Source organism: Danio rerio, chromosome 10, assembly GCF_052040795.2.
Source record: "Danio rerio strain M-AB ecotype USA chromosome 10, GRCz13ab, whole genome shotgun sequence".
Lineage (NCBI taxonomy): Eukaryota > Metazoa > Chordata > Actinopteri > Cypriniformes > Danionidae > Danio > Danio rerio.
This window is the reverse complement of record NC_141030.1, coordinates 15,612,651-15,632,532: the sequence shown is the minus strand read 5'-3', so window position 1 is coordinate 15,632,532 and position 19,882 is coordinate 15,612,651. Positions and strand designations below refer to the sequence as shown.

Here is a 19,882-nt window from a genome sequence, read left to right as displayed (position 1 = left end):
GCTTAACTTAATGTATGAACCTAAAAAAAAAAAATAACCAATTCTACTAGAGTAGAATGACTAATTAGCATATTGGTGTTCTCACTCCATTTGTGGAGATTATTAACAGATTTAGCATGTAAAATAAATAGTAAATATTGGATGTTTTATCAAGAACTGTAGATCATCTCACAAAGAATAACAAAACTGCTTTGTGAACACCCTAACAATATGTTATATGAGGTATTTTTAAGTAAGTGTTGATGTACAGTATTTAGTAGCAAAGTCACCATATGGAGGCAATTAAAGGCAATTTAGATATACTCTCAGCACCTGCATTGGTATCATGGCATATTTGATATTTTTACCCAGAAAACACTGCTTGCTAACATGCCGTAACATTAATTATAAGCTGTTTTATCGGAATCATTATTACCGGGATGTAAACTAATGAAACAGAAACAACATATGTGGTGTAAATACACATTTGGTATAATTTGTGGTAATATATTTGATCTAAAATTAACCTAATGATCATTTTTTAGGACCTTTTAATTACTATTTAAAAGGATAGTTTGCATGAAATTTGCATTTATATGAGTACACCCAATGTGTAAATGACTATTTATTTATTTATTTATTTATTTATTTATTTATTTATTTATTTATTTATTTATTTATTTATTTATTTATTTATTTGTTTGTTTTTTGTTTGTTTTTTGTTTGTTTATTATTTATAGATGTGTTTATTATTAATACATTTATTTATTTTTTTATTATTGATATATGTTTTTTATTATTAATACATTCATATATGTATTTATTTGTTTGTTTGTTTGTTTATTTTTTATTTGTTTTTATTATTAATACATTTATTTATTTATTGATATAGGTTTTTATTATGAATACATTTATTTATTTATTTATTTATTTATTTATTTTAGTCAGTAGAACATAAATAAAACATTGCTTTGGTAATTCATAAAATATAAATCAATGGCTACCGGTACTTTACAAGTAAAAAAACAAACAAAAACAAAACAAAAAAAAGTAAACATATTCAGGTGAAACTAAATCAATACTACTGTTCCTGACAATGAATTGAGGTCATATTAAGCAAAATGACACGTCTGTGAAATAAATTTTATTTACAACAGTATTGCCAAACAAGATTATTATTTATCACATTCACAATAGTATAGAGTGGGAGCATCTGGTCATATAATAACTTGTTTATCCAAACAAGTTACTTGTGGTTATTCTCAATGCTACAACATATATTAAACAAATGTAATAAAAAAAGAGTCTGAGACATTGAATAATTGGCTTGATTTGAGCAATAAAGCCACATGGACGCCTAAACTGTATTTAATGTGTGACCTCATTAAACATTTGAATATTGTATGCATACTTAGTTTTTAAAGTATTAAGTCTTTTCCACTGCTTTTATTGAAAGTAGATCACTGTAACTTTTTTGCAGTATTTGCTAGTATTGTAATGATACTGAGTCTCAGAAAATAGTCATCACTTCTAGTAAACTGGTGGGCATTTTATTATCAAGCATGACATACATTTACAAAGATAGAGTGGCCAAAATATTATAGCTGACTCAATGTACCTACTTAGTTCCTTATTTGACTTACAGCGATAATGTCACCCGTAGTTTAAAAAAATAAAAACACGAATAGGGTTTTCTTTGTCCCACATGCAATAAGACTGATAAAGAATTAAGTAAACCAGGTAATTAATAAATAAAGTAAAGGTAATAAAGTAAACCAGGCTGTTTATTGTGTTTTATCCTATTTATTTATTATATATTGTTGATTATTGTTGTCTTTGTCATGTTGTTTGATGAGATGCCTGCTGATAATGCTGCTAATCAATTTCTCTAAGGCGACAAACAGACCTACCAACTTACCTACGGACCTACATAATGTAAATAGAAATGGAAAATGTAAGCAGTATGCTTTTGAGCTGAAATATTTGACCAGTCAATCTTGCTTTTATTATTATTATTATTATTATTATTATTATTATTATTATTATTATTATTATTATTATTATTAAGATCAAACAAAGAAACTTAACACGATCAGAAAAAAAAAAAAAGACAGATAAAGCCTTGTTTAATGTCATCAGTCAGTGGGATTGAGTCCAGACAAGCCCATCTTTGACAATTTAATTATTCATGGGACCCTAAGTGAGAACGAGAGCAAATATATTTCAGGACATCCATTGTCCTGGTCACTTCTAATCCAGCTCAGTGAGAAGATGGTTGTTGAATTCAATCTATCACTTGTTTGTCTCCTGTGGCCTAAAGGGCCCCCGTGCTACACAAGAACCCTGTTTGATGATGGCATCTTGATTGAGAATAGCAATGTGGAATGAATAATGGTGGTGAGAGATGTGTTGCATGTTCAGACTTGCTGGATTATGAAGCTGGTACACTTATCTAAGGCAAATGGACAGCTTTGGGATATTTGTGTTTTGAAATGCAAGGTTCTAAAACCAGGATTAAGAATTTGTCTTTAGTTGGTAATCTGTGATTATGGAGCAGGCATTTCAACCCAAATTATAGAAGGAATGATAGATGCATAAATAAATAAATAATAAAAAATAAATAAAATAAAATAAATAAATAAATAAATAAATAAATAAATAAATAAATAAATAAATAAATGAATGAATGAATGAATGAATGAATGAATGAATGAATGAATAAATGAGTTAATGACTTATTCAATGAAATAAATAAATAAATACATACATACATACATACATACATACATACATATGTATCGTGATTTTTAGTTGATCCACAACGTTTTAAAAACTTAGTTTTTAATTAACAAACTATCATAAAAAAATTAATGAGACTATTAATGAGACAATCATAATTAGCCTATCAAATTTATTTTGCACTTCTCTATGTGCGCGCTGCTATATCAGTTCAGTATGTTCACTATTTCACATAACTGCCCCTGCTGGTCATTTCTTCGTTGTGTTACAGTATTTTGTGTGGTACCATGTAACACTGCAGCATCATGTGATAACGTTCATTCACTCACGCATTCTCATTAGCCTCATGCATGGATACATACATACATGCATACATACATACATACTTAAAATAAAACTAAAATAACATTTACTAAATTTATAATTAATAAATTGAGTTAAATAAAAGGAACTTTCTTGTTATTAGCCATCTGGTTAACTTTAGTTTCCAAAGAGCAGCACACTTTAAGTAGTCAACTGTGTAGTTGTAACATAAATGACTTTGTTGCAAGTCTATTCAGAAAAGATAAGGAATAAATTGTATAAATTTGTCTCAAACATATCATATATGTTCAAAAATAGTAAAAAAAAAAAAAAATAAGAAAACAATAGATTCCTAACAAAAATGTAATAGCTTTTATTTTTTTAGGTCAGCAAGAAGCCAAGGAAATTCAAATTCAAAAGTATAACACAGCACTAGAATTTTGTTAACAGTACGTTATGTAAAAGGCAAAAAAAAAAAAGAGATTCTTCAGCCTGTTACCTATGTTATGTCTTTTATATTTTAAATGAAGTATAATACGACACCGACACCAGAGTAGCCATGCAGTTTCATGCAGTGTTCTTCATTAATAGAACGCAACACAGGAGATGTCACACAGGTACAAGTAATACGCCAGTAAAACATCATTCTACAGTGGTTCCCAAAGTAGGGGTCGATACCCCTTGGGTGGTTGAAAGACAATGAGGTGCTTGGTGATTTCCAAAAATCTCATATATGTTATTAAACTATTACAATGACCATATTTTATCCATAACCTACAAAAGATAGAAATAGTATTGAAAAAGTTACATAAAAAAAAAAAACATGGAAAAAAAGCCATCAGCCTTTTAGTAGTTTTTTTTTGTTTTGTTTTAGTGCCCACCATTCTCATTAGGTGAGGGTAATAAACACATGAATAATGGCTATGGTTGTTAGACTGTTGCATTTTTTTTGTCAATATGCTTGTTTTATATAGGTCCTATACTGTGTGTGTGCACAGTTGTGTACAATGTATGTATGTTTATCACCACCTCCAAAGATGCAGGTTGAGGGTCAATGGAACTTTTCTTTTGGGAGTCGCTGGCCAAGAGGTTTGGAAACCTCGGATTTACTGTATATGAACATCAACCATATATAATTTTATATATTTTACCACATATTTTGATTCTGTATTTTCCTTGTCAGTGTATGGGTTTTTTGCAGCTTCTGGTGCAGTGAAAAGCATTTTAAAAGTGACTTATAGCCTTGTTTGTTTGTTTATTTGTTTGTTTATTTGTTTGAGCAAATTTTGCTACCTGCAGTATGCTACATCTTACCCTAAACCTAATATACGGTGGTAAATGTATTTAAAAAAGCATTTCCATGGCTTTCAGCTTTTGTCAAAGTGAAAATCTGTACCGGGTGAGCTAACAACCAAGTTTACCATGTCAGGATGGATGAACAGAGATAGATAGATAGATAGATAGATAGATAGATAGATAGATAGATAGATAGATATATAGATAGATAGATAGATAGATAGATAGATAGATAGATAGATAGATAGATAGATAGATAGATAGATAGATAGATAGATAGATAGATAGATAGATAGATAGATAGATAGATAGATAGATAGATAGATAGATAGATGACATGTATGTATATACTGCAAAGCAAATGCTTCATGTTGTCCCAACACAAGTTGATTATGTTAACTTACAAGTTTTTCACATTTAAGTGAATTAGGCATAAAACAATTAAGTTGTTTACAAAAAAAAACTCAAGAATTGTATTGATTCAGATCATTTTAAATAAGTATTTTGAACAAGCCGCAAAAGTCTATATTGTATGATGCCAAATTCTTCTATAATTGATAATCTGTCCCATTATGTTAATGTGTGTAAAAAAAGAATTAACTTTGCTAGTGTTTTACTGCCTCTAGCGCTTATTTTAGCTGAACACTTCAACAGAGTGTTTCTATTTGTGGACTTTTGGAGTTTGTTGATGTTGTTAGAGGGCATTTTTTTCCAATAAACCTAGGTAAAATAATTTAGAAACTTTCTTCTGGCTGTCCTCCCTCAACAGAGAAAGCCAGCATCCCTAAGGGGTGCAAGTGTGAATTTTATCAACAACTCCAACTTTGGCTGTGTTAGAGGTGTGAGAATGTGTGTGCGTATCACCTCCCCAGAGGATGTACGTCAATTTCATGCACATTTATGTTTGCTTCATAAGCGGCACTGTTAAAGCGAGAAAGTGCGAACAGCTTCACATGCTCATACCTCCAGTCGCATGGGGATAAAAAGAGAAAGAAAGTAAATGTGGTGGCAATTTTCAAGCTTGTGTCCTTGTTCACAAAAAACTATATTAAAAATGTGTGAAAGAAGTCAGGTGCATGAACTGGTTACACTGTCAGCACCCTTAAACATGAATCTCTCTTTCACTAGCGCCACTTCAAAGATTTATACTAAATACCATACAATACAATACATGGGTGTCAGATTTACCCTTGAATATCTAAAGGACTGTTTACCTCACAGAGATGTGCACAAATAAATGTCCCACACTATAATTCATTCAGAATCTCCTCTGTTAATACAGTTCTTTTTTTTTTCTTTTTTCTTCAGCATCAGTCACTGCGCAAAATGTTCTCCTTGGAAATCCCAATACGGAAAGCCCAAAATTGGCATCTCTACACACAGCGCTAAGGAAACAGCTGTTTTGTGTGAAGCTACAGATGTAGGCCGTGTACTTCCCTTCCGTAGTTGCACTGTTATCCTCTTTTAATTAAACTGTGGAAATGAGGCAGTAAAGGAGAACTGTACGGATCCTGTCAAGGGCATATTTCTCACTGAAATCAAAAGATAAATACAGACAATGTGCTGTTTGTTTACACAAATTAAAGCTGTAGTATGAAGGATTGACACCTAGTGGCTGAATTAGGTTATGCAGTCCAAATTCAAAATATTGAAGTTTTTTTTTTTTTTTCTTGAAGCGCACACTGGTTGCCAGATTGACGATACCAACAGATTGCGAACATGACTGAAAATCAAGCCTTACACTTTAAGCTGATTAGCTAATATTTACATTTGTTAAATCTGAATAGTTGTTTGTGAAATAAAGAACCCCCATAGGTTCCTTTTTATACCTCTTAATCTACGTCTCATATTAGGTTGCTGGTTTAATTTGAAGGTAGCATTTTTGACCATCATAACATATATTGAAGCAGGATTTAGGATTGAAATGAATATACTGTGTTATAAGCTGAATATACATGCTTAGCATGTTTCTTAAATAGCTAATATATAATAGAAAATATTTAGTTTTTTTGTTTTTTTATTTACAAGAGTTTCTTATTCATAAGAGTCAAGGGCTCTATTTTAATGATCCATGCACAAAGTCTAAAGCGCAGGGCGCAAAAGCATTAAAGGCATGTCCGAATCCACTTTTGCTATTTTAAGGACTGAAAAATACGATCTGTGCCGCGACGCATGGTCTAACAGGGTTGTGCTTATTATCTTAATGAGTTTTGGGTGTGTTTTAAAAATAAACCAATCAGAGTCTCCTCTTCCCTTTCCCTTTGCTATTTACATGGCGGACTGTAAGTGGAACAAACCATCTGCAGTGCAAGGATAAAGAACGAGCCTCCACTAATTGGCCTTTACTTTTTTTCCCTCAATTTGTTTGTTAAGCACAAAGATTTGTTTCAAAACTATTTATAAATTCAGTTCTAATTTCCTGCAAACAAATAAATGAACAATAATAACGAAGTGTGGTCAAACAACTGAGTAATATCAAAGACTCTAGACCCCACAAGTAATGTCACTCATATCTTTTTGAATGAAAAAAAAATGTGGGAAAAGTGGGGAAAGGGGGAAACTGTAACTGGGGGAAAGTGTAACTGTCAATATAGTGATTGCTATATAGTGAATAAAGCCTGCCTTCTAGTACAGGACCCAATCATCAATCGCTATAGACTGACGATAGTCCGAGGGATGGGCTCGGTCCAAATTTGGATGTTTAGAAATGAAACTAGAGAGACAGTTGTTGTTTAATTTTATTGGTAATTTGTAATATGAAACTCAATCGTTAACTGGGCAAGCAGTTTTAAAGAATTTGATGTTTCCCCATTCAAACAGAATGCCTGAGCATACTGCCAGAGAGGCGTTTCAAAGATGCCCGACGAGTGAAATAACTTTCCTTAAAAAGGACTTTGGTAATATTCAAACACACATCCTATGACCTATATGGACCAAATCCTGACAGTTGTACAAATCTAAGCTTGTTTTTAATAAAACAAATATAAATATGCATATAATAAATACTACTACTACTACTACAAATAATAATATAAATAATAATATTAATAATAATAAAGGCAACGCAGTGGCACAGTAGGTAGTGCTGTCGCCTCACAGCAAAAATTGGTTAGGCTAAATTGTCCGTAATGTATAAGTGTGAATTACTGTGCATGGATGTTTTCCAGAGATGGGTTGCAGATGGAAGGACATCTGCTGCATAAAACATATGCTGGATAAGTTGGCGGTACATTCCGCTGTGGCGACCCCGATTAAATAAAGGAACTAAGCCGAAAATGAATGAATGAATGATAATAATATAATAACATTATAAAGTTCAAGTCGTGAATAAACTGAAAAAAAAACCCAGACACAAAGAAGTCATGTATTTATGTAGAAACATTTTTTTTTATATATTTTATTACTTTAATATATATATATATATATATATATATATATATATATATATATATATATATATATTTTTTTTTTTTTTTTTTTTTTTTCATTTGTAAAGATATTTGGTTATTGCTCTACATCCTGCATGTTTTAAGCAATTTCTGCACTGGACTTAAGACTTGCTTTTAGCTGGTCTATTGCATATAGTCTATTAAAGTTCCTCAAAATAGCATCTTGCCAGCAATGCGCCTTAACACACTTCTTTTTTAAACTAGAACACCCATTAGCCCACAAAGTGGCGCAAATGGATTTGCTAATTAAACAATGTGGCTAGAAATGGGAAAATTAGGGTTGCGCTGATCTGAAAATAGCCACACGTCGTGGCAAACCCATCTTGCTCCTTATTGGGCTGGGTGTATGGTAGGGCCCAAAAACTTACATATGGCACATTTAAGCTTTTATGTGTTTTAATCATTTTGGAGGCCTGACAATTGTAACTTTTTAAAACATTTATCAGATTTTAAGTACTTTATTATTTTTTGTCTCTGTGTATTTTTTTTTTCTAAAAAGGTGATTATATGTTACATTTTATTTTTTTGCAACTTTATGTTTGTTTTGAACATTCAATTGAGTACAATCATACGGCATTTCAAGGTACATTGGTATCTCAGTATGTGAACTTATGGTGGTATAAAAATTACGTGCATTATTGTCAGGTGTATTTACTACACAGTAGTACTCTATATGTTACATTTTAAATGCAATAGGTTGCCAACTAAAGAAAACAATCACAGTTTTTAAACTGATTTTGTGGCTAACATTTGTAAAGTTTAGTTATGATTTGCTCATCCACCAATAAGGAGTAGGGGTAGGGTTTGGGTGAACACTTATTTTTAAAAATCATACGTTTTCATATAAATTAAGCCATAGAATTTTATATGTATTAGCCACTATTTTGTCAATATGTAAAATAGTTACGTTTGCCCATGAGATTATGCTTGCTTATAACTTCCCATTTCTACAATTATAAGAGTTAATTGATTATGCCTTTAAGAAATAGAAACCCTTTGATATTTCTTATGTGGAAAAAGCATAGAACAAAGTCTGTGAGTCATCATCCATAATGTGATGTCAATCTTGTATTCTTATCTCTGTGGGATATAGGAAGTTGAGCTTCTTCACTTCCTGTCTGATAGCATCTCTATACCCTTAGGGCATCATTCTTGCAAATCTCTTTCTCTCTTTCTCAGTCCTCATACATATGAGGCCATATTGATCTAATAGCTGTCTTCACACATGAACAATTTATATAATACCAATTTGTAGTAAATACTGTAGTTTTTTATTCATACTACAGTAAAGTGTATAATACTGTATATTTATACTCTTTGGTATTAAAGCTACAGCAAACTGTATAATTAACTGTAATATATACTGTGGTATACTTTTAATTTTACTACAGCGAACTGTGATGTATAGCATATACACACTGTAGCTATATTATCAAGTCATTTGTTTATATTACTATAGGATCTGTATTGCCATAGCAACCATATGGTTACCCCTGCAGAAAAATCCAGCTTAAACCAGCCTAGGCTGGTTGGCTGGTTTTAGCTGGTCAACCAGGCTGGTTTTAGAGGGGTTTTGGCCTTTTCCAGGCTGGTTTCCAGCCATTTCCAGCCTGGTCTTAGCTGGTCAGGCTGGAAACTGACCAGCTAAATCCAGCTAAAACCAGCTTGACCAACCTGGTTTAAGCTGGACATAGCTGGTTTTGGCTGGGCTCCCAGCCTGGCTAGGCTGGTCAAGCTGGTTTTAGCTGGTCATCTCCCAGCCTGACCAGCTAAGACCAGGCTGGAAATGGCTAGAAACCAGCCTGGAAGTGGCCAAAACCCCTCTAAAACCAGCCTGGTCGACCAGCTAAAACCAGCCAACCAGCCTAGGCTGGTTTAAGCTGTTTTTTTCAGTAGGTACCACAACAGATTAAGTCAAGTACTTTTCTATAATATGACTGAAAGACACTGTAGTATATATACATTAGATAGTAGATATACAACACTATAGTATATTTACTGTGGGTTGTTGCCTCATACAGTTAGGCAGTGGTTCTCAATTCCAGTCTATTCAAATTCAGTCTAGTCCAGAGGACCGGAATTGAGAACCACTGCAGTAAGCGATTGATTTAACACATCATTCATGCATGTCCCTTTATTGGGGTCGCCACTGCGGAATGAACCGCCAACTTATCCAGCATATGTTTTACACAGCGGATGCCCTTCCAGCCACTACCCACCACACACACACACTATGTCCAATTTAGTTAATCCACTTCACCTATAGCGTAATCTTGTGTGGAAAACTGAAGCACCCGGAGGAAACACGTGAACAAAGGGAGAACATGCAAACTCCACACAGAAATGCCAACTGACCCAGCCGAGGCTCGAACCAGCGACCTTCTAGCTGTGAGGCCATTGTGCTACCCACTGTGTCACTCTGACACCCTGCAATAAACACACAAGGCAGTCAAATTTATGGTTTGATAGTATGATTGATCTTAATTTTGCTGCTCAAAGGCAAAAGTCTGTATTATCGTTTTGGCTGAAAATGAGTTATTGACTTTCAGACCCTCCTTTATTATGTGGATACGTTTCTTGCATCAATTTTGTTGTTTTCTAATTGCCCGATTTCTAATTTCCTACAAATAATTAATTTGGTCTGGGCAACTGGAGATGTTGAAAGTATTTTCTTTTTTCGGTTTCACAATCAGCAAGTACTCTTTTGCCTTTGTAGGGCAGAGTGGATCCAGGCCCGGCGCTACGGGGGGGCAAAGGGTGGCATTGCCCCCTCAGACAGAGTTTGTGCCCCCCCAGTTTTTATAAAGGATTGTTCACTCAAACTGAAAATTCTTTCTGTCATTAATTATTAACACTCCCGTCCTTCCAACCTTCAGAACACACATTTAAATATTTTAAAATATATGACATAGCAATTAAATTATGAAAATGGTGAGGTTAAAGCTAGTCCTATAGTCCAGAGATCCGGTCCCCGCGTCAGGTCTGGTGCGCCCGTAAATAGCCTTTAAAACGCGCACACGGCGATGGAGGCGCACTCAACTCACAAGGGAGAAAATGGGTGACATGATAGGAGCAGCTTAATTCATTACATGTTTTGGTTAACTAATTATTTAAACACAACTCTCTTGAGCTCTAAAAGGAAAAAACACATAAGAAATTTGCTGTTAAATTAATTTTAGCAGAGACGCAACTGCCAGTCATTTATTAGTTATTCGGGAAGATGTAGCCTAATAAAAATGTTTTAATAAAAATAAATAGTTTACTGCACAGTCCCACAGTAGGCTACACTATAAATAATATTTTAATTTATTTATTAATATTATTATTAATATTATTACAATTAAGCTAAAATTGACAAAACGCAGAACCCTTTGAATGTTTGCTTTCATTTTGCTGAAAAGTGCACTTTTACAGTTGCGTAGAGAAACATCCCATTATGCAACTGCAGTCAAGGTATAACACATAATAAATGCATTTTGCGTTTAAAGATGATCGGCCTGCGAAGTCAAGTTTGCAGTGTTATAAATGGAATAGGTATAGTGCTTAAGTGGATTTACCGCGGATCAACCGAGAAATCTCGTGCGCTGCAGGTAGGCAGAATGATAATCTTTTAAAAGTATGTATATACTATACTGCTATTTGCTCATGCAAAATTAAACAACATAAAATATATTGTAGATCTGTTTTAAGAGCTAAAATACAACATATCGAGTTTGTTTTGACTTAGCTCATGGCCCTAAAATGAAAATAACCTGAAAACAAGCTATTAAAAAAGGCCTAATAAATAAAATAATTAATAAATAAAATGACGGGTAGGCCTAGAAACTATGGTACATATGGTTTATGATGGTTTACAATATCACGAAAAAAGCACATTTATAATAGCCTTAGACAAATCTTTGTTTTTACATTTAAAATGATGAAAAAAAAGTTATATAGCATATAAAAATTTTACCAATTTTCACGGTAATAACTGTGAATTTTTGTATCTTTTTTAGGTATTTTTCTGGCTACACTAATGCCTTAAAATGTAACTAAGGAATTGTTTTGAATGACATTAGATTGTCACATTTAGCTTTTCCCCAACACTGATGTTGGTTGTGAAGCGTGATGACTCGGTTAAGCTGATTTCACTATATTTATTTACCGGTTAAATGAATTGTCTGATCGTGGGTCAGCTTGCATGTGTGGGCATAATTTGACGTCTTTACCTAAAACTTTAAACATTCATAGGGCTGTTATTTGAAATAAAACGGAAATAAGGAGAATAACATATGATTTAAAGCACTCGTTTGGCACTGAAGCCATCATCCGTCTGCATTAATAAGCGGTATGCATTACCATCGTTAATAAAATTCGTAATAGCGAACTGCGTATTGTTATTACTATTAAAACGTAGCCTATATTACTGCCTTAGGTCAGTAACTTAGGCAGTAATGCAAAGTAATAATAAATGCGAATAAATAGCCTAAATGAAAGAAACAAGAGACCAAAATCAGTCACCAGGTCTAGTGCCCCCCTATGGATTTAAAGTGCCCCCTCAGTTTTGACTTCCTGGCGCCGGGCCTGAGTGGATCTGTGATCTGTACGGTCTACAGATAATCACCTGTGGATAAATTGCAAAGTTTAACTATCATCTTTAATCTCACAAAAGTCACTAGTGATGTTTTACAATTCACTTTTGCATAGTCTTAGTTTTGGACAAATACAGTACCAGCAAAAGTATGTCTTTCATGTTAATTATGTAATATGAATAACAATGCACTAATATGTAAACTAAACATTACTCTATATGACCTAATGATAAGTAAAGGCATTCACTAATCAAGAACTAACTTTAACTACAACTTGAGTGAATAACGGCCTTAATTACTGGTTAGTTCATGTGCGTTGATTAATGTATTAGTTAACACTGTAGTTTTAGCAAAATGTAACTAATAGGAACTCATGACATGTTAATGTATCTTTGTGACATGACTTTACTTAAAGGACACATTATCATTAACTCATACTTAAATACATTTCCTGTGCTTAATGTTTAATTTACATATGAGTACATCATTATTCATGTACTGTTTTTGTAAAATCAATCTATCTATCTATCTATCTATCTATCTATCTATCTATCTATCTATCTATCTATCTATCTATCTATCTATCTATCTATCTATCTATCTGTCTGTCTGTCTGTCTGTCTGTCTGTCTGTCTGTCTGTCTGTCTGTCTGTCTGTCTGTCTGTCTGTCTGTCTGTCTGTCTGTCTGTCTGTCTATCATCTTCCATCCATCCATCTATTCATCCATCCATCTACAGTTGAAGTCAGAATTATTAGCCCTCTTTGATTTTCTTTTTTTAAATATTTCCCAAATACTGTTAAACAGAGCAAGGAAGTTTTCAAGGATAATATGTTTTCTGCTGGACAAAGTCGTATTTGTTCTATTTCGGCTAGAGTAAGAGCAGTTTTTAATAAAAAAAAGTAAATATATATATATACATTTTTAAGGTCAATATTATTAGCCCCTTTAGGATATATATTTTTTTTGGTAGTTTACAGAACAAGCCATTGTTATACAATAATAAAACCTAATTAATCTAATTAAGCCTTTAAATGTCACTTTAATCTGTATAGAAGTGTTTTGAAAATATTTAGTAAAATATTGTTTACTGTCATCATGGCAAAGATAAAATAAATCAGTTAATAGAAATTAGTTATTTATGTTTAGACATATGTTGAAAAAAGTCTTCTCTCTGTTAAAAATAAACAGGGGGGGGGGGGGGGGGCTAATAATTTTGACTTTAACTGTATATCTTGGTATGCTTCCTTGTAAGCAGTGTCAGTTATGTCTCAAATGAACATAAATATTGCACTGGCATTATGTGTAGCTATTTTGTATGTATGTATGTATGTCTGTATGCATGTACGTATGTATGTATGTATGTATGTATGTATGCATGTACGTATGTATGTATGTATGTATGTATGTATGTATGTATGTATGTATGTATGTATGTATGTATGTATGTATGTATGCATGTACGTATGTATGTATGTATGTATGTATGTATTTATGTATGTATGTATGTATGTATGTATGTATGTATTTATATTTATTTGTGTATTTTTCTCCACTTAGCATAACATGATGATTTTACTCTGAAAGATATTCTAAACATGTGTTGTTTAGGCTAAATTAAAGTCTTGTGTCTTTGAAAAAAGCCCTCTTTTCTGAAGCATGTCTAAAAAGCCTTAAAATAGTGTTTCGCTATAGGCTGCTTTGCTAGGTTTTGTAACAGAGCCTAAGTGTTCATCCCCTTGGTCATGAGCCAGACAGCATGTCCATTGTAGGATTGTTCAGTCTGGCTAATGGCGAATGTTTACTCGTGGAGGTCAGTGCGGCGCTTAATATGTATTCGGGATCTGGGCTGGAAGTCTTAATGGAGTTGCACAGTGCATTGGCTTTTCAGCGTTCGGCTGTGTTTAAATGCATCTAATTGGCAGGGCAGAGCTGAACTCGGGTTCAGACTGCAGGATTTGTGCTTGTTCGTGCGTGGTGTTCCTGTTCAGTACAGTGAGCAGCGTTTGACAAGAGAGACTCTCTGTATTATCATTTCACCTTAGTGAGACCAAGAGAGTTTCCAATGAATGAATGAATGTTTCTCGAAGCATATAGAGATGTTCTGATGCTGATTTTTCATTCCCAATACTGATTCTGATTCCCGATTCCTGGGCTAAGCTTATTGGCCGATATCGAGTACTAAATAGATACAGTTGAAGTCAGAAATATTAACCACATAATAATAATAATAATAATAATAATAATAATAATAATAATAATAATAATAGATGTACATGTATGAAGCAAAATATCATTATGAAAACCATAAGGTGTACTAAACAGTACCAAAATCACAATTTGCAGTAAAGTTTTGTGAATTACAACTCAAACATAGTCTTCAAAGGATGTTCTCCATCCATATGGGTATAGGCTTTAAACTCTATTAAAATTCATAATTCTTCATGGTAAAACTATCTAACTGCTCAGCTGACAAGATGATCAAAGCTTTAATAAATAAAAAAAAAGCTCTGAAATTTAATGACCTAATCTGGGCAGCAGTGGTCATGTTTGATCCAGACACCTCTAAATGACTGTGCCTGGAGAAAAAACACTTACATTAGTTTGTGTTTCATTCATTTATTTATTGGCGACTCAGACGTTAGCACTGTCGACTCACAGCAAGAAGGCTGCTGTTTCGGGTCCTGGCTGGGTCAGTTGGTATTTCTGTGTGGGGTTTGCATGTTTTCCCCATGTTGGCGTGGGTTTCCTCCAGGTGCTCCGGTTTCCCCTACAGTTCAAAGACATGCGGTGTAGGTGAATTTAATAAACTATTTGGCCATAGTGTATGTGTGTAAATAAGTGTCTATGGATGTTTCCCATGCTGGATAAGTTGATGATAATTCCGCTGCGATGACCCCTAATAAATAAAAGGACTAAGCCAAAGGAAAATGAATAAATGAAGGAATGAATTAATGTGACGCTTGGTATTGTATTAACACAACATCGGTGGCCTAAGTTCTTTAAGTTCAGTGTTTTGTTCTTAATAAATAAATAAATAAAACAAAGAAAAACAAATATTTTTGTTTGTTTGTTTTTAGCCAACAAATCTGCAGCAACTGCATGATGATATCATATAAACATGGACTTACTCTGGGTCTCTATGCCACGAAGGATTAAGACAGTTCTGAAGGCAATCCGGTACTAGTAAGGCCTAATAAAGTGACCTGTGAGTGTATATATTGCTTTAAGAGGCTAATAACATTAACCTTAAAAATGGTTTAAAGAAATTAAAAACTACTTTTGCTATAGCTGGAATAAAACAAAAGGCTTTCTCCAGAATGCAAAAAAAAAAAAAAAAAATATATATATATATATATATATATATATATATATATATATATATATATATATATATATATATATATATATATATATATATATATATTACAAAATTATATATATATATTATTATATACAATTTAATAATAATTTAACTTAATTTAATTATTTATTTATTTATTTATATATAGTATTGGACATCCTGTGAAATAGTTGAAAAGGGAAAAAAACGTACAGGAGACCTAATAGTTTTGACTTCAGCTGTAGTTTATGAGACATATTTTCAATAAACTTGGGTTGTATATGAAAAATATGAATTATCTTCACTTCTTCATTATTCCTCTTCTTCCTATAAACTCTTGGCAGCTTTGTTCAGTGAGTCCCTCTGCAGTGCTGTGCATCTTGGCATTGATATTTTCGCCCATTTCTTTTGGCAGAGCTGCTCAGCTGCCATCAGGTTGGATGAAGACGGTTCTCGAGCAGCAGTTTTTGAGTCATTTCACACACGTTGAGTTGGACTGAAGCACACTTTTGCTGGTCTGAAGCCACACCACCATAGCTTTTGTCCAATGTTTTGCGCCGTCACTCTGTTGGAGGATTAATGGCCCTGCAGATAGCAGAATGCTTTCCTTAAAGGATTTTTTTCCCATTGTTTGCTTAGTTTTATTCATTCTGTATGCGATTTCCAAATCCTGCTGTCGAGTAGAGAGCTCCCCGTAACTGTACAGTTCTCCAAGTGTGATGAGCTGTGGTTTATGTGTAGCGTTGAGGTACAAAAGTTCTTATTTTGGTCTCAAAGAATATATAATTTTCCTAAATATTGTTGGGACTTTCACATTCATTTGGATGGTCAACTTACCTGCAATGCAATAAAATGAAATAACACATATTGTGCTTAATTTAGTCTTCTCAAAGAAGTACAAAATATTAAGCTTGATAATTATGCTTAGTATTTAATTGTTTAGGCTTAGACACCAGCCTGTCCAGTTCAATTAACTATTTACTATTTATGATTTTATGCATAAAAATAATAAATAAACACCTAAATATATATATATATATATATATATATATATATATATATATATATATATATATATATATATATATATATATATATATATATATATATATATATATATATATAGTTTAATTAAAAATATTAAATATATAATTAATTAAATAACATAAAAAAAGAAATATTGTGCTTACTTTGGTTCTAAAGAGCAGCCGGAAAATATTGTTCGAGCATTGTAATTAAGCTTATTCATCAAAAAAAAAAAAAAAAAAATTTATATATATATATATATATATATATATATATATATATATATATATATATATATATATATATATATATATATATATATATTTAATAACGCATAGTCATTAAGTCTTGCCTTCCAGATCAGTATTATTTTGTATTTATTTTGTAATTTTTTTTTCCGCATAAACAAAGTAAAAATAAATAAATAAATAAACATGTAATAAATATCTTAGATTAAAAATAATTAATCAAAAACAAACAATTGTCTTTCTTATTTGGTCACAAACAACATGTAGTCTTATTAGGCTTTAAAGTATCATTTGGACTACCTCTGAATAAAACGAAATAAAACGAAATGAAATTAAAACTGCTTACCTTGGACTTAATTAACCGGTATAACTTTAAAAAAGGTAATTTTTGTCATAACAAAATAACTATTACTCACTCGAACTCCTCCTAGACTGGTGATCCTTTAGGAAAATTTTATATATATGTATGTATGTATGTATATATATATATATATATATATATATATATATATATATATCAATCACTGTTTACTGCCTACTAGACTGTATTTATCATGTAAATGATATACAGATGTGTATTGTGAATTGTTGGTACTCTTTTATTGTTTCCTGGCCATTTTCATTAGTTTGCCTTTTCTAAAATTTCTGTTGAACTTCAATTTGAAAGCAATATCCTTTAGCTTCCTTTCAGTTACCTTTGAATTAATAAATAACATTTTTCAGTTTCATTTTATTTTAATGACCACTGTAGTTTAACTTTTTTTTTAATGGTACAGCACCAACAATTTTGTCCACGTCTGTACATACATCTCTGTTGACATTATGGAACTGGCTAAACAAAACACTACATTTAAAACAATTATCAGCGTCAGTATGTGGATGCATTGGGGCACTGTTTTTGAGCATGGCAGTCTTTAATAGATTAGATTAGATTACAATAAAAACAACATGAGTAATCCTGACAAACTACACATCAGTCCAAAGCTACAACCCTCAAGCAGCCAAAACAGTAGTGTTGAATTATGAATGGTTATTCATTTGCCTATTTCACTGTTTCTTCAGGAGACCTATTGTTTACATTGTTTACTATGTTACTCACTATTAAATCCCTAAAAGTAATTCATTCACCAAACTTGTATGTTTGCACATAATGCAAAGACTAAGTGAAACATCAAGCCAAAAATATGTGTTTTTTTTTTGTTTTGTTTTTTAACAGAATAGCTCCAACTGGTGGATTTATGCTCTGAACAACTGGCAACTACAGGCATGAATCTTGCAGCAGTAGCTTTTACAGCAGTATACAATGAATAGTCTTACTATTTCATTAATAGAGTTGTATTTCTACTACGCATTAGACAGTATCACATTTTGACATTGTAACAATTTTTTTCTTTCTGGTAAGATTTGTGCATGCAAATTAGTAAATGGTAGGCAAGCAAAATCACTGCAACGCTATTCTGTATTCAAACGATTGCACCAGTGTTGTAAATGGAGACTTTATTTTTTTTTCTCAAACATTGCATTCATGTGCTCATTTTTACTGCTGGAATTCAGATCACTGATTTTATTTACCCATTTGCATCTGTTTTATAGCCGTTTCATTTCCCTGCTAAAGGTGCACACAGTTAACTGGCAATAAGGAAATAACAGCGGAAAGTCATCCATCCACACCAGAACTGCATTGCTCATGTTCTCCTCAAGACCCATCCAGCAACCGGCTGTATTTACAAACACAAACATCTGTGTGGAAGCGAGTGTGATTTAAACAGCTGTCTGGACAGTCCGGGAAGTGGCCTTGGGAGACAAACTAATGTGCTGCTATACACATTATTTAAATAAGAGAGACAAATCACATAGAAATGCTCTAAAATTAAACCAAACTTAAAATTGATCTGTACTACATGTCTTAGTTTATTTACTTTATGCTTATTAAGCTTAATTTCTCAAAGCTTAATTAAATAATGACTTATCCTAATTAGTAGGCTCATGTTACAATTAGTATGTTACACCAATATTGTTTCATGTTCTTTTTGACTTGCTCTTTGGTAAATACTGTATGTTAATATTTTATTCAGGAATGAATTGGCAAATCAAATTTCAAAATGGCTGATTTGTTTATAATATTCATTCATTCATTTTCTTGTTGGCTTAGTCCCTTTATTAATCCGGGGTCGCCACAGCGGAATGAAAGTTTTTACGCGGCTGATGCCACTTTTAGCCGCAACCCATCTCTGGGAAACATCCACACGCACATTCACACACACACTCATACACTATGGACAATTTAGCCTACCCAATTCACCTGTACCGCATGTCTTTGGACTGTGGGGGAAACCAGAGCACCTCGAGGAAACCCACAAGAATGCAGGGAGAACATACAAACTCCACACAGAAACGCCAACCGAGCCGAGGCTCGAACCAGCGACCCAAGCGACCTTCTTGCTGTAAACAACAGCACTACCTACTGCGCCACTGCTTCGCCCCTTGTTTATATTATAATATAATATAATATAATATGATATGATATGATATGATATGATATGATATAATATAATATAATATAATATAATATAACATAACATAATATAATATCATATATGTAGTGTTACTTGAGAAAAAAAAAAATTATTTACTTTAAATTGTTTTTAGGTCTTTATACTCTGTGGAAATCAGCATATGAGTGTTTTTGCCGTCTCTGCATACATTTTTAAGAGGAGAGAGCATTTTAAGACCATTGACATTATTTACACTTCACCATTATGGTGCAAATCTTTTTAAACCATTTGATCCCATATTGTTAAATGGTATTACCGTTCTGCTGCACACACACACACACTCACACACATGCATTCCCAAACAAACCTAAGAAAACCTCATGAGCAGGTCTCCAGATGACATTTGAGCATTAAAGGGGATTTTCAAAAGTT

The 19,882-nt window shown here is 32.7% G+C and overlaps 1 protein-coding gene and 1 long non-coding RNA gene across 2 annotated transcripts in view; both read left to right on the top strand.

Annotated features, from left to right (window-relative positions):
* The window catches only part of cntfr (ciliary neurotrophic factor receptor), a 330,293-nt gene that overhangs the window by 113,549 nt on the left and 196,862 nt on the right, over positions 1-19,882 (top strand).
* Positions 8,661-13,305, top strand: LOC147842001 (uncharacterized). Its single transcript, XR_015500882.1, has 3 exons — positions 8,661-9,274; positions 9,631-10,488; positions 12,338-13,305. It is a non-coding gene; the product is annotated as an uncharacterized LOC147842001 (long non-coding RNA).